The sequence below is a fragment of the Mandrillus leucophaeus genome, unplaced genomic scaffold (genome assembly GCF_000951045.1).
Source record: "Mandrillus leucophaeus isolate KB7577 unplaced genomic scaffold, Mleu.le_1.0 Scaffold149, whole genome shotgun sequence".
Classification (NCBI taxonomy): domain Eukaryota; kingdom Metazoa; phylum Chordata; class Mammalia; order Primates; family Cercopithecidae; genus Mandrillus; species Mandrillus leucophaeus.
The window spans coordinates 3386429-3402626 of NW_012101465.1; the positions used below are offsets into that span (position 1 = coordinate 3386429).

The 16198-nt window shown below is 40.1% G+C and overlaps 1 protein-coding gene across 4 annotated transcripts in view; it reads right to left on the reverse strand.

Moving 5' to 3' along the window:
- The window catches only part of THRB (thyroid hormone receptor, beta), a 366193-nt gene that overhangs the window by 199550 nt on the left and 150445 nt on the right, over positions 1–16198 (reverse strand). For all 4 annotated transcript variants that reach the window (XM_011974799.1, XM_011974798.1, XM_011974801.1 and 1 more), the window contains exon 2: positions 9251–9322. The gene's annotated coding sequence lies outside the window, so the exon portion shown is untranslated. The remainder of the gene's footprint in view (positions 1–9250; positions 9323–16198) is intronic.

Consider the following 16198-nt stretch of genomic DNA (forward strand, 5'->3'; position numbering starts at 1 on the left):
CCGCAGCAATATTTATACTAATATATAAAGACAAGTGATTAATACCTAGATATCATCCAAACTGAAGTCTGCAGCCCAGGAAATATCCGTGAGCATCTGATGCCTCCACATGAATATTCCACAAATACCTCAAACTCCAAATGTCCAAACCCAAACTCACCTTCTCCAGTCCCTATTCTGGCCCTTAGATCTCTTTCTCTTGTCTTCCTAGTTCAGTGAATGTCACCTACTTACACTCACTGCTTGAGACACAAACCCAGGACTCATCCTTGATAGCTTCTCTCTTGCTTCCCACATTCTGTCAATCCCCATGCTTTGTCAATTCTACTTCTGTAATATTTCTTGAATATATCCATGTTCTCCATTCACATTGGAACTGCCCTGGTGCAGCCCTCACCATTTTAAACTTAGGCTAATGAATAGCTGCTTACCTGGTCTGGTCCACTGTGGCCAATTTCACCTCCAACCTGACTGTCTTCCTTGCCCTATAGGACTCTTTCTTCTTCTTCTTCTTTTTTTTTTTCAATTAATTACTTAAGTTATTTTTTATACTTTAAGTTCTAGGGCACATGTGCACAAGGTACAGGTTTGTTACATATGTATACATGTGCCATGTTGGTGTGCTGCACCCATTAACTCGTCATTTACATTAGGTATATCTCCTAATGTTATCCCTCCCCCAGCCCCCACCCCACCACAGGCCCTGGTGTGTGATGTGACTCTTTCTAAAATACAAAACTGGATCGGCCGGGCGCGGTGGCTCAAGCCTGTAATCCCAGCACTTTGGGAGTCCGAGACGGGCGGATCACGAGGCCAGGAGATCGAGACCATCCTGGCTAACGCGGTGAAACCCCGTTTCTACTTAAAAAAATACAAAAAACTAGCAGGGTGAGGTGGCGGGCGCCTGTAGTCCCAGCTACTCGGGAGGCTGAGGCAGGAGAATGGCGGGAACCCGGGAGGCGGAGCTTGCAGTGAGCTGAGATCCGGCCACAGCACTCAAGCCTGGGCGACAGAGCGAGACTCCGTCTCAAAAAATAAATAAATAAATAAAACTGGATCAAACCATTACTTTGTTTAAAATTTTAAAATGGTTCCCTACTGCTATCAGATTAATATCCAAACACCTTAGACTTTCATGATCTGACTCCTGATGGTCAACTCTCTTGTCCTGCCGGCATGAATCTTTCTTCTTTTTTTGTTCTTTTTGAGACAGGGTCTCCCTCTGTCACTCAGGCTGGAGTGCAGTGGCAGGATCATGGCTCACTGCAGCCTACAACTCCTGGGCTCAAGGTATCCTTCCGCCTCAGCCTCCCATGTAGCTGGGACTACAGGCATGCACCACCGTGCCCCCCTAATTTTTTGATTTTGTAGAGATGGGGTCTTGCTATGTTGCCTAGGGTGGTCTCAAACTCCTGGTCTCAAGAGAGCCTCCCACCTTGGCCTCCCAAAGTTCTGAGATTACAGGCATAAGCCACTGCACCTGATCCAGTCTGAGATCTTAAACTCCATCTACTACCATCTTTTTACAAATTACATTTGATGTCTTTGCATATTCTACTTCCCCTGCCTGTCCTCCTATACCTTTACTGTTGGCCAGATAACTTCTCTTCACCTGTGTAGACTCAACTGAGGTATCCTATCTTCCAGGAAGCCTTGCCTGACTCCATGCCCCCAATTCATTTTTGGGTTTCACTGTTCTATTGATCTCTCAAAGAACATCATGCATATTTATATCATAGCATGTATTATACTGTTGTGCACACGTTGCTTTGTTTCTTTGGTAATTCTTTTGACTGCCACATCTAGCTAAGCTGGAGTACTCCAGTAGGCACAATTTACACAGTGTCCAACCTGCACAACTGTATTGAACAGTCATGTATCCTTTCCACCATAGACAGATCATCTTTATACATCCATGCACAATAAGTGGCCCAGTTCAAGTGCTAGAATAGAGACGTTTATATAACAGACATTTGTTTAATGAAGGAAAAAGTGAGCAATCAACAAAACTCTAGTTGTCTTGATGAAAAATTCTTTCAGACCAGTGATTCTCAAAGTGTAGTCTCTGGATAAGCAACATGCATCACTGGGGAACTTGTTAAAATGCAGATTCTCAGGCCCCACTACAGACCTACTGAATCCGAGACTCTGGCAATGGAAGCCAAGACACTGTTTCAACAAACCCTCTAGATGATTCTAACACATGCTTTACTTTGAGAAACACTATCTTAGACTGCTCAAAACTGAAAGTAAAGATTTCTTTCAAGGGCTCAAATCACTATGCCTATAAGAAGGTCACTTACTTAATTTTTAAAGAAGTTTAAAGTATAAGGCATTTCACACATTCAAGGTATATAAAACAATATTACAGACACCCATGTACCCACCATTCAGATCTGTGGGTATTTGATCCATCACCCTAAAAGAAATAAAACAGCGAAACACTACCAACCCATCTCTCTTTCTCCCCTCTCTCTCATCTCTCACCAAGCTAACTACTCTTTTACAGTTGGTGTGTGTTTTTCCCATGCATGCTTTTATACTTTTACTACGTAAGTGTGTAGGCATCTACTTATTAATGAGAGACTTTGTCCAGGATGTCAGAGCAGAAATCACAACACTTGCCCCAGCAAGCTGCATGGGAAGACACCTGGAGTAGCCAGCAGGCAGTGCCAACCAAACCTGCCCCCTCCAGCATTTGGTGGGAAAAAACAGGGCTCCCATGAGCTTTACAAAATGCAATCAGAGGGGGTTAAAATAAGAAAACCCAGTTATACTTATTTAACTGTTGCTGACTGTAAAAGCTAAAATAAAAAGTAGGTTTTGCCTTGAAGCTAAGGGTGTCAAACACACAGTACCAAGAAAGTTGTACTGAAAAACTTGGTCATTTTTGTGTGAATTACACACACAAGGGATGTGTGTACCTGCCAGTGTATCATGCACCATGGATATAAAGAGTTCCAAAAGAGCTATGCTCTTTTTTTGGATATAAGGAGTTCTGAAAGAGCTGGCTTCAACTGTCAACACCATAGATGAGTCTTGATTTTGCCATCTGTAAAATGGCATTACCTGCTGTCTTATGGCTTAACAAAAGGGAGTGATGATGACTTGAGTGTTAATTTCTTTCTTATTTGGGAGCCTATAAGTTTATGAAAATATGATTACCAAACTCATAAGTCTACTCCTCCTAAAATTAAAACATTACAGACAAAAAGAAAGAAGAAAAGAAGGGGAGAGAGCAGGGAAGGAGGGAATAAGAGAGGGAAAAAGGGAGAGCAAAACTTAACTACTATTTCCTCCCCATCCTGACTTTCCTACTTTCTCCATCTTGGTTTCTTATGATGACTTCCTACCCATCTTTACAATCGGCTTCTTATGATGACTTCCTAGTCATCGTTACAATTTGTCGTTCTCACATTCTCTTTCAAAATCTGTAATTTAGCCTCTTTATCCAGGTGATTCTTAGGGATACTAAAGTTTGAAATCATTGCTATTGGTGTTATGGAGCCCTAGAAAAAGTTTTACATTGTTGTTTTTATGTATGCATGTGTGTATGAATATACATACAAATATAAACTGTGTTTATATACATACACACACCTCCGTGTGGTGTGTGTGTGTGTTTAAACACAGTTCACAGTTTTGGATGGCAGCTAACGAATAAACACATTCTCTTTGGTCAATTTACTCTACAAATTTGATCATATGCATCTATTGTCTCCTATCCCTGATACCATCTCACTAATATCGAGCTTATCACCACAAACCACAGTACTCAAAACCACCTTTCATCATTCCCCTTTTTATCCATCATACACTTGGCTACAAGATCAGTCCCTTGAAGTCCCACCTTGACCATTCCTCTCCATACTTCCTCCAGTAGCTGACTAATTGTGACCAAGTCTGCCAGGTGTCTCCGCAATGTTCCCTCACAACCAAATCCCACTTTCATTCTGGGTGGCAAGGTACCAAGCCACATTTTCCCACTTCTTTTGCAACTACGAGTGGGTAGATGAGATTGTAGATAGAAGTTGTTTGACGGGCATTCTGGTAAGACCTTCTAAAGAAGAAAACCACAGCTAGTAATGGATGCCTTTTTCTACCCCTCCCCCATGATGCTGTTGTCTAGAATTTATAGGTGAAGGCTAGCACCCCAGCAGTTATCTTGAATCAAGAGGAAATCTTGAGGATAAAGCCATATGGTAAGAACAGCAATGCAGAATGATAGAAGGTACCTGAGTCCCTACTGACCATAGAACCACGCCCCCTACTTTAGAGAAAAAAACCTTTGTCTGTTTAAGTCACTGTTTTTTTTGGTTTTCACTATGGGCAGGCCCCAAATAATACTTTGATCTCTTCACAAATTTAGCTATTTCTCCAACTTAGCCAATGTATTATGTTGGTATACTTTGATCTATTGCTTCTCTTCCAAAGAACAGGGGCTTGCGGATAGAACCATCTGAGTTAAAGCCCAGCCTGGCCACTGTGACAGTGAAGTCTTTAGGCATTGCTCCTAACCATTTTAACCCAAGCTTCTTTGTCTATAAACAGGGAATAAAAATAATATACACATTGGGGTGTTTGTTATTTTTCTTTCAACCTGCTTTTAAATTGTTAATAGCTCAATAGCACCACTAGGGAAAACATTTGGGGAAAGGAAAAGGAGATAAAACTCAAACCCGGGCCAGGCGCAGTGGCTCACACCTGTAATCCCAGCACTTTGGTAGGCCGAGGCAGGCGGATCACGAGGTCAGGAGATCGAGACCATCCTGGCTAACATGGTGAAACCCCATCTCTACTAAAAATACAAAAAATTAGCTGGCCTTGGTGGCGGGTACCTGTAGTCCCAGCTACTCAGGAGGCTGAGGCAGGAGAATGGTGTGAACCTGGGAGGCAGAGCTTGCAGTGAGCGGAGATCATGCCACTACACTCCAGCCTGGGGGACGGAGCGGCACTCCATCTCAAAACAAAAACAAAAACAAAAAAACAAAAAACCCCTCAAACCTGGATATAATTTCTAACTTGTGAACAGCTCTTACATGCAGTTTGGTAGATGAAAATGCATATTGTTTAAAACAAAGTGGAAAAATGTCAATAAATTGGGCTTTAACGATCGACATGTTACCCTCCCATTCTCATGAATAACTGGTATCTGACTACACACATGTTACATTAGCCGCTTGACCAAGGAAGGAAACAAGAGATAGAAAATAAATAAATAAATTTCAAGAACTTTGGCTCTAGGAGGATCAGTTGCCCAAAGTCCCTGGAATGGAGAAGACATATGATTTATATCTTGATATTTTCCATTTGGTTAAATTGGCTCTTAATGACTTGAAATAGGTCCTTTCAAATGGAATTGCAAAAAAGGAAATTCTGCTCAAACTCTTATATTGTGTAATTTCATTTCTGCTCTCATGCACATTAAACTAAACTGGTTGGAGAAAAATCTCTTGCTAAATTAAATTTGGTTTGATCAGGAAATTTGTGTGCATGTGCAGGCAAAGCACAGTATGTGTGGGTTACAAAAATGTCCTGGTTATTTAAAGTGTTCTTTTTCATGGATGATTCAGTTTTACCATAGCTTCATTAGTGAACTAAATTTGTGTTAATGTGGATTTGTGTTGTGAGTGAAATAGGCTTTGGCCCTTTGTTGGGAAATCACTCAAGTAGTAGACATTTTGTCCTTTCTGAACAAAAATAATACAGCCTCAAAGGCTGGAACATTTGAGCATCTTCAAAACATTCCTTCTCCAGCTCCACATGGCTCTTTCTTGCCATTTCCTAACGCCATCATCATTTCCTTTTCAAAAACCTTTTCCTTGCTTATCCCAGTCCCATTTCACTCATCGGGCTCTAAAATGCAGAATTGGCCCCTGGGTCCCATCTGCCCTGGCCTATGTCCTTAGCTGTATTTCTGCCACAATAATTACCTTCCACTTTACTACCTGACTTCTTCTTCTTCTTCTTCTTTTTTAGATGGAGTCTTGTTCTGCCGCCCAGGCTGGAGTGCAGTGGCGCCATCTTGGCTCACTGCAAGCTCCGCCTCCCGGGTTCACACCATTCTCCTGCCTCAGCCTCCCGAGTAGCTGGGACTACAGGTGCCCGCCACCACGCCTGGCTAATTTTTTGCATTTTTAGTATAGATGGGGTTTCACCATGTTAGCCGGGATGGTCTCGATCTCCGGACCTTGTGATCCGCCTGCCTTAGCCTCCCAAAGTGCTGGGATTGCAGGCATGAGCCACCACACCCAGCCCCTACCTGACTTCTAAAACTCACAATAGCAAAATTTAAATGAAGTTTTTCAAAGTATTTCAGGGCAAGGAAAGTGCTTTTTAGAGGGTCAAAATGCCCTACTGCAATAACACAGGTACAGGACCCATTATTTGATAGTTCTTGATGCCCGTTGAAAGCAAAAAGACCGAATTTGCAAGTAGCCTGTTTGACAGGTACCACGGAAGGCCTGTCTTTCAACCTCAATCACCACTCTGCTAAGATATATGAGAAGCCTGCATTTTATAGGGCATTTAAAAAGTAGTCAGACGAGTAGGAGCAGAGGATTAAAAAAATTATGAAGAATTTGAATTTGATGAATATTGTTAATAGCGCATGTTAAAGTAATGCATGACAAAAATGAGGTTTATATCAGTGAAGTAAAGATTACTGAACAACATACAATCCCAAATTAAAGAAAGGCATCTTTGGGACCCCCGCAGGATGGGGCCTCACTATGGCATCTCATTTCCCTAGGCAATGAGCAATATGGTCTTGGATGGAGAGCCAATGACAACCACTTACATGCTCAGCGCCTCCAGAGGGCCCCAAGCTTATTTTATTCTTTCCTCTCTTCCACAGTCTTCCTAATTGCATTGAAATTCTGGAAAGGGGCTCAGGAGGGACATTTCTTTTGGGGGAGTGGCTGAAGCTAAGATTATCCAAAACTCTTAGCATAAGTTCAGATCAGTGTGACCCTGCAGAACCATCCTGAATGTGCCGGACCTGGACCATGTCTTTCTATACAATCTTAGGAGGCAAAATCCAGCATAGTTAAAAGGGTAGAATTCCAAGTCATCTGGCTCATTAAGGAAAGAATATACACCAGAATGGGTATACAACATGTGTAACATTTGTCACATGTTTCTCACTTACGGAATTCTTTATATACATGGAAACGGATAGAGAAGCCCAATACCTAAACAGATAAAAGTCCAGCTGCATGTAGAAACCCAGATGGTTTCTACCCACCAGCACTCCTCCCAGCAGAGACTTTTAAGGGGCTTCTCAGAGCCTTAGAAGCTCAGAGAACCCCCATTTGGAATATGGTGCCACTCTACACCTCCTGGGAGCTACACACTGGGAGGGCAATGATTCTTGGCCTCTGTGGTCAGTGGAATCAAATATTGTCCTCTGAATCTCTAGTCCCAGAACTCCCAGGTCTCACATCTTAGCCACATTACAGGTTTCATTGTTAGGAATTCCTTGAGAGTTTTTTTTTTTTTTTCTGGATTTGGTGATTATTGAACAAAAAATATTAGAACAGCATGATTTTCAATCTTCAGAAACTCTGTGTAATGACTTTAGACCGGATCCAATAAACAGCCCACATAGTTTTAAGGAAATTGATCAAACTCAAATATTTGGCTACAGTATTTTCATTCACTAAATGCCTAATTTATTTTTTCTTTATTTTCCTTTTTGTTTCTATTTTTAATGGAAGTACAACTTATATAAAGTAAAATGCACAGGTGAGTTTTAACAGATGCCAGGTAGCCCATGGTTCTATAAACATTTCCATCACTCCAGAAAATTCCCTCAGGCCCCTTGCCAGCCAATCCTCTCTTCTCCCCAAGGTAATCACTATTTTGATTCTTATCACCACAGATTAGTTATTCCTTTTCTAGAACTACATAAAATGAATTAATACAGTGTTCATTCTTTTGTGTCTAGTGCCTCAGGTTTTCAGTATTTATAGAAATCTCTTCTTAGTTTCCTTATCTGTAAATCTGTAAATCTGAGAAGAATGCCTTGTAAAAAGAATGTGCAAGTATTGGGAGGTGCCCCCGGTTTCCTGGTGGGAATGGAAGACCTTTGAGGTCACCTTGATTGAGGTGGGATGAAGAAGAGGCTGAGGACTGGGGTTGCAGGAGCCTTCTCATCTTTAAACAGAACAGCTGTCCTTTTCCATGCTTTACAAATTGAGGTCCACTGAAAGATTTCAACTGGGAAAAGGAGAGGGCTATTTGTAAAGATGAAAAAATACTTATAGAACCATAGGTCTTGAAGATTCTTAGTGATCTCTTTTTCTTGAACATTCTATAAATTACAAATAGTGTTTTCTGATATGAGAACTATGGCTGGTCCTCTCTAGGGAGGGCTGGGAGACAGAGGCAGCCAGACAGGGGGCCCAAGGGAGGGCCTGGGCACTGAGCGCTGTAATACTAGTACTGGTTACAATCAGATAGCACCACCCCAACCCAGGCGCCTAGACAATAGGCCAGAGGCCATGGGCAAGAGGAGGCACAAAGACAGCATTCAAAAGGCCGGGCTCCCGCAGCCAGTGAGCATTTCTATAGACTCTGCCAGACCCTGGCCAAGCCTGAATGTCTCCTTATCACCAGAAAGCCATTTTTCCATGGTTAGTTTTTAAACTGCTAAAAATAATAAACACAGAAAGGAAAGTTCCGACACAACCTTATATGCAGAGATAAACTGAAACTGTGTTGTTATAATAATGTAAACAAACTGGATCCTAAATTATAACCCAGTGATCTGAATGGTTGCTTGATATGACCACATAACTCAGGACTGAAAGGCGAATTCAGAAGACTTGCTAGTCAAGTGGATCTTTACTGCACAGGTGATTGTACCTTATCTGACTTGCTGGAACCAATAGGTTATGTAATTCTCATGCTTTTTTTTTTTTTTTTTTGCACTCAAGGAAAAGACACACGGGAAAGGATTGTTAGATCTTCGCTGAGCACAATAATTTTCTGGCATAACAAGTGAAAATGGGCTCTTTTCTCTCACTGCCCTATTACTCTTCTTGAGTGAATTAGTAGCATAGCTTTTCTGTTATGTTTTTAGTTCATTTAATGCTTTATATTTCTTCTGAATACCTATATAGTTCAAAACTACATTAAATAACAACAGCAGCAACACTACACATTAGGAGATAATTCCAATAATGCTAAAAAGGGACAGTTAATAGCAAAGATCGCAAGTTTGCAAATAGTCATGCTGACATCTGACCTTTTTATTCATTAAATCATGTGTGGAACTTGGCACCCACGCAGGACAGCCAACCAGAAGGAAATCGCAGATCTGGAAAAAAGGAAACACAGAAGATAAATATAATTTGTTGTTTTAAAGTTTCCCAACATTTGATTAATCTACAACTGTTCTTATTTCTATATTTAAACAGGGTCTGGTTTCAGAGCTGTCTCTGATTTTGAATAAATGCAAATAGATTTAGATAAAATCTTATTCTAAAGGGGAGATGGTTTCAGGGAAAGGGACTCTAACACAAGGACTATAAGAACACATTACAGGCATGGGACAACTTTTGTCAATCTCAGACATCTACATTTCTGTGGAGTTTTAGGGACAAGACTCAAGAGCTTTGGACTGGCAGTCTGGGAAGATGAATAAAAGGCAAATGTGAACCTCAAACTGTTTAGTCACTCTGTGTTAAAGAGAATCCTGCTTTATCTCAGTGGATAGTTCCTGGAATAGGTCTCAACATATAAAAGCTGCAACTGAGCCGCTGGGGTGGGACACTGCCATATGAAACCTGTGGGGAAGCGACGGGTTCTCCATCAGGGTATGCATCTGAGCATGAAGCCATGGAGCTGTCTAGATTGTGGTAAATTCAATCATATGGTGAACACTTCTCCCAGGTACAAACAAGATGAGAAAGGCAGCCAAACAGACCATGACACCTGCTACGCCACAGAGGATGTCGCTGAGTGGCTATCTGCATGGCAAGCAAGAAGCCGCTTTCTAACTAACTGCAGTCCTACAATTTTTGTTGTTGCTGTTGTGAATAACACAGAAATTTTAGAAAAACAGAAGTTAGGAGGGAAAATATGTCTAGGTTCCCACTACCCAAAATATAAACCATTGCTAACATTTTGTCATGTATGCTGTATTTTTTTTTAATTTAAAAAAGGGTATATTTTAAAATAACATGAAGAATGCCTTTTTGTAAATTAGAAAAATTAGAGCATAGGTATAATCTCCTTGATAACCCCACACCAAGCCCAGATTGTGAGTTGGTTTGTATCTTTCAAGACCACTATTTTTCTTTTTTAACATTCACATACATAAATGCATATCCACGGCAATGAACAATGCTTGTGTATTTTTAATTTACCTATATGATATGAATCCCTGTTTGTGTATCTTTTGTTCTACATTTTTGACTCAATATGATGGATGTGGTCTTGAAACATGCTAATCTATACCAGCTCATTTCCTTTAACTGCCACACAACTGAGTAAATATATATTCAGTTGTTGGCTTTTCACCCAATATCCAACGTTTATGGCTACATAAAAGCCCTTGTTATATCATTAAAGCGATTGTTGGTTATGTGTGGGTGTGCATACGTATGTGAGCATAAGCAAATTTCCTCTGCTCTTGACTCTGGGTTTCTGAAGAAGCTGCCCTGTCTTGTCTCTGCAGTGGTTCTTCCACCCTACGACTCCATGCAGTGGACACTCAGTATGTTAAAAGGAAAAATATATTTATTAAAATGGACTTGCTTATTACTAATTTTCTTCCCTTTTAAAACAACATTAGGGAAGACTTTGGAGTTACATTTATTTATTTTCTTCAAAATTTCTCTGCACTGCCCGTTTCATAAACCTTCAAGTCCAAAACCTTTAACTTCACCTGACCGTTTGGCTGACAGTCAGGAACTCTGATAGTGCACGGCTGAAGACCAAGGCAATTAAGAAGCTTATTCAAAAAGGATTCTCAAAGACTACATTTACAAAGCCAGGAAGGCTTGTGTTTGTAGCAGTTGTTACGACTTTATGGCAATTATGTGTACATATACACCATTGCCCCGACATTAATATATAAATGCAAAACTGTATTTATATATGTATTTTGGATGCAAAAATTGGACTTCAATATATTTTTTTTGAGAGTGTAATTTTGATTTAGGCTTTGAACAATATATCTGAACTTGACTCTGTGAAAAACCCAAAAATTCTCATATAATTAATAAGCATTTGTATACACAACATTTATTCATTACACAATATGAACTGGGTTGTTCTAATTATTTTGTCTAATTTCACATAAGGTGATCCTCACAATGACCGTATGAGGAAAGTATTATAAAGAGCCCCGTTTTCCAGATGAAGAAAGGAGAGGAGAACAGTTAAGCATTTTGCCCAAAGTCAAACAGTGCAGAAAAGGCCAGCCAAGAATCGCACCCAGGCAGTCTGATGTCATGGACCTTGTTCTAAATGATTGAGAACAGATTCAGGTTTTAAAGATAAAACTGCGAAGAGGAAAATGAAACACTGTCACCGAGGTGGCTTCCAAATTTTGCTATAATACAAACATGCGGCGTCTTTTTCATGGTATGCCTCAAACTGAGAACAAACCAAATTAGAGTTCTGCAAGTAGACAAATTGAAAGTGATTTCCCTGTGATGAAGGAAATTTAAAGCAGCAAGTTCAAGCCCCAAACCCTTCCAACGTAAACATACCCATTTTCAGTTCTTCTCTTTAGAAAACTCAGGGGCTGTGAATTTGTTCGTGGCTCAAAGGAGACTGCCCAGTTTTGTTTACACAAGATTCAAAGCAAAAATGAGAATCACTCCCTGGGACAGCTTTAGCTCAGAACGTGTGTTCCTTGCACATTTTTAATAGGGGCACAAATATATTAACAGTGTGGTCATTTTGTAGTTTCAAAGGAATCTGTTTTGTAACTGATTCATATTTATATTTGGAATATAGTTATTTCTGGGTATGAAACAGTTCATTTTGTTAAGCCATCTGACCTGAGGTGAGGTTGGCACTATTTCCCATGACTGCTCCCAATTAGTGCAAATTGAAGGTTAAAGGATAAATAAAGTCCCTTTAACTTGGTTTACTAATACGTTATTTATAAATGGCTCTTGACCTATTTTTTGACAGTAACTTTGTATGAATGAAATTGCACAGAACAAACTAGCAAATACATAATGCATATTTTATTGCAAAGCATTTAAAGGGTTAAATTTAAATGAATTCAATTTTAAAGGGGTTAATATTAGAGCAAAATTAATGCCTTCTCCTCCTCCTCCTCCTCCTTCTTCCTCTCTCTCTCTCTCTTATCTCTGGTTTCTCACTAAATCATACGAGGCCTGAGGGCTAGACTGATTGCATTGTATTAGTGGCCTTTTAATTTTTTTGTAAAGTGCTTATTCATTCTTTTAAAGTTTTATTTTGACAGTTAAATAGTATCCCATTATATCACACTTATTGAAGGCCAGTGAAATCTTTTCTTTTGCTATTCCAAATAGGACTACAAAGCATAGCATCGTACAAGTGCCAGTTCTCACACATACAAGTTAAAATAGAGAACAGATCTGAATAGAATTGGCCATTCAATGGGAATGCACATTTTACTTGTGATTGTATTTCCAAATTAGATTCTATAGAGGTCGTTTCAATTTATGTCTATGTCTGAAAGTCCTGTTTCTCCATGTCTTTGCTAATATGTTATTAAACATTATATTTATCTGCTTGATAGCAGATAAATGGAATCCTAGTTAGAGTTCACATATATCTTGGGTAAGTAAAGTTGTGAATCTTCTGATATCTTTAAACGTTACTTGTATTTCTTATTGTGTGAATTTTCCTCCTTCTGTTTCCTTCCTTCTTTTTATCCTTCCTTCCTTCCTGTCTTCCTTTCAATGGTTTGCCCAAGGTTTTCTGCTACGTTGGTGGACATTTTCTTACTGATAAGCCATTACATTATATCTTCTAGAGAAACAAATTCTTGTTCTTTTGGCTTTGCTTTTGGGAGTTTTGCCAATATCTTTTTTTTTTTTCCTATTTTTTTCCCTCCTTTCCTCCCTCCCTTCCTTATTTCCTTTCCTCCCCTCTCCTCTCCCCTCCTCTCCTTCTTTTCCTTTCCTCTCTTTCTGTGGTACAATTAACATGAAATCTACCCTGTTAACAATTTTTTTTTTTGAGACAGGGTCTCACTTTGTCACCCAGGCTGGAGTGCAGTGGTACAATCTTGGCTCACTGACACTTCCATCTCCTGGGCTCAAGCGATCCTCTTGCTTCAGCATCCTGAGTAGGTGGGATGACAGGCGTGTACCACCACACTCAGCTAATTTTTATATTTTTGTAGAGGTGGGGTTTTGACACGCATGTTGCCGAGGCTGGTCTCAAACTCCTGAGCTCAAGCGATCTGCCTGCCTCAGCCTCCCAAAGTGCTGGGATTATAGGCATGAGCCACCATGCCCAGCTCATAACAAATTTGCTCTCCTGTGATTGCCATGAGAATATGCCTTAGAAAGTTTGTTATGGATGAGAAACACATAGAGGAGTTGACTCATGTCAGTTGTCTCCACCAAGGCCACCCCAGGTCAGCCTAGACCAGCCAAGTCCCATCCATATAAGACAGCCCAGCGAAGATGAGCAGAGTCACCTAGCTGACATACAGCTGACCACAAATGCGTGAGTGAGCTCACCCAAGACAGGCAGAATCAGCCAGCCACCTCTCAGACTCATGAGCTACTGAATGCTAATCATTTCAAACTATGTTTTGTGGTATTTTGTTACTATCCCTGGTAATTCCAAATAATGTCATTATGCACTAGATAACTGATAGAGAGCTTATCCTTGTTGCGCTCAAAAAAAAAAAAAAAAGAGAGAGAAAGAGATAACCACATAAAAACGATTTAAAATTAGGTAATAAAATTCAGCAAATATCCATCAAATGCCAGCTGTATGAATCAGGGTCATCCAGGAAAACATAAACCGGCTGAAGTATTTAAACAGAAAGATTATAATGCAGGGGATTGATTACGTAAGTGAAGGAAAAGAAGTGAAGTCGAACAGGGGAGAAGGAGGCATCCAGCAGGAAACCCCTAAGCTATCGAGACAAGAATGGAGGTGTTGATTTTGGAGGCCTGGGTTGGGGTCATTCAACAGAAACTGAAAGCTTTAATTGGCGATTCCAGTAGGAACTGAAGCCACAGAGAAGACACAACTGTTGTCAGAGATGTTGTCTGAGGCAGAGAGAGTGGAGAAGAAATACCCTGACTTCTCCCTTCCTTCAGTCCTCCGATCTTCCTCCAAGGCCTTCCAATGGCTGAACCCGGAGGAGGCACATACCTCAGGAGGCAGCCCCTCAGTGATACAGAGGCAGGGCATGGAGAGGACCTGTGGGCAAGCAGGTGAATACACAGTCATGCTGTGCAAGGTACTCTACAAGGTGTTGCTCAGTGCTTTGTGTGACATCCTTAAAAATAACAGAATCAGAAAAGATACTGGGCTTGACGGTTAGAAAGGGCCCAACTGGGTGGAAGTGAGGGAAAGGATGCTCAGGCTGCACAACCGTAGGAGCGAAATGCAGGAAATACCGAGGGAATAGCAAGTATTCTGGTTTGGCTAAGAAGGTTGTGTGTCTGGGAGAGGGAAACAGAGGTAGAGAATGGGTGATGAGGCTGCAAAGGCAGAAAGAGTGCTAGAGCTTGAAAGATTCGGTTCTAATCCAAGTAGACTGGACTTTCGTTCTAAAGGCAATGGGAAAGTTAATGGTTCTGAGCAAAGGATAATATAATACCAGTTGTGCATTAGGAGTATTAGCCTGATAGAAATTTGAAGGATCAATTAGAGAACGACAAACTAGACTAGGGGTTATTAATTTAAGTGTAGACCTCAGGGAATTTATAACCATCCTTAAGTAATTTGTAGAAGTTTGTTCGAGCATTCAATTTCCTGAGAGATGGTGCATAGCTGTTGCATGGTTTTCAGCGGAGTCTATGACTCCTGACCCCGTAAAAACTGTTTAAGCACCAGAAAGCAAGGAAATCATCTAGAAAGCTTCTATCATAATTTCTTTAATGAGAATCAAAAACATAACAGTGGTAATGGAAATAAAAAGGAGGAAATGGAAACATTTATGAGGCATGGACTAAACACATAATCTAGCTGAACCTGAACAGAAACGAAACAAGCCCAAGAGTACTGAGAGGCTTAACTATGGGTAACATCCATCTGTTATTCTTTTTCTTCCTTCTATAAAATGGAGAAATCAACTCCTGTTTCCAAGATACCATAATGATTTACTAAATTAGAAAGTTCTAAGATAAACATAAAGCATATATATATATCATCACTGCCCTTCTCCCATGTTCACCACACAGCTAATCAATTGCAGTCTTTCTTTACTGCTGACTCCAACCACAATCTCTAAATCCTTCTCAAATAGCACCCAGGCAGGCATTGCCAACCAGTTTAAGAAGAAACTTAAATGTCATCGCTGCTGTAAGACATTTTCTAGCGCTAGCATTTTTATTAATATTTCTTGTATTGATTGTTCTTTCGTTTCATAAAGATCTAGTACCAGTGAATGGGTATATTTGGCAGAATGTATTACATACTGATATATATATTTCCCACATGTGGGAAATTTAATCACATACAGTTGGCTTACTAACTAAGTCTTATGCAAGTTCATGAATCTATTTAATGTTAATTCAAAGCAATTGACACAGATTTTAACTAAGCTGAATTAGGAGGGAAAACTGTGTTTACGTGAAAAATTACTCTATTATCCAATTATCATAGTAAAGTTTTAAAACCAGCACATGTCATCACAATCAACTATGAGTGACTTCATTGTTTGGTAAATTCTGAACTCCAATCATTGGCAAGTAGGTATACAGTATTGCCAAAAGCCACCTGTGTTTTAAAAGATGGTGACTTTTGGGTTGGCATTCGAATGTCACTAGGGTGATTTTATTTCCTTGGGATGTTTTCTATCTGACATTTGAAAAGACATGTAATTTCAACACAGAACCACAATATAGACAGATTCAGATACGTCAAGTTTGTTTTCTACTTGTAGTTGATCAACGAGAAAATTATTACTCTCTACTTCAGCATGAAGACTTCGCCTGCTCCCCTCTACATCAAATTCTGAAGTATGACCCGTTCAAACAGAAACAAACAACATTTG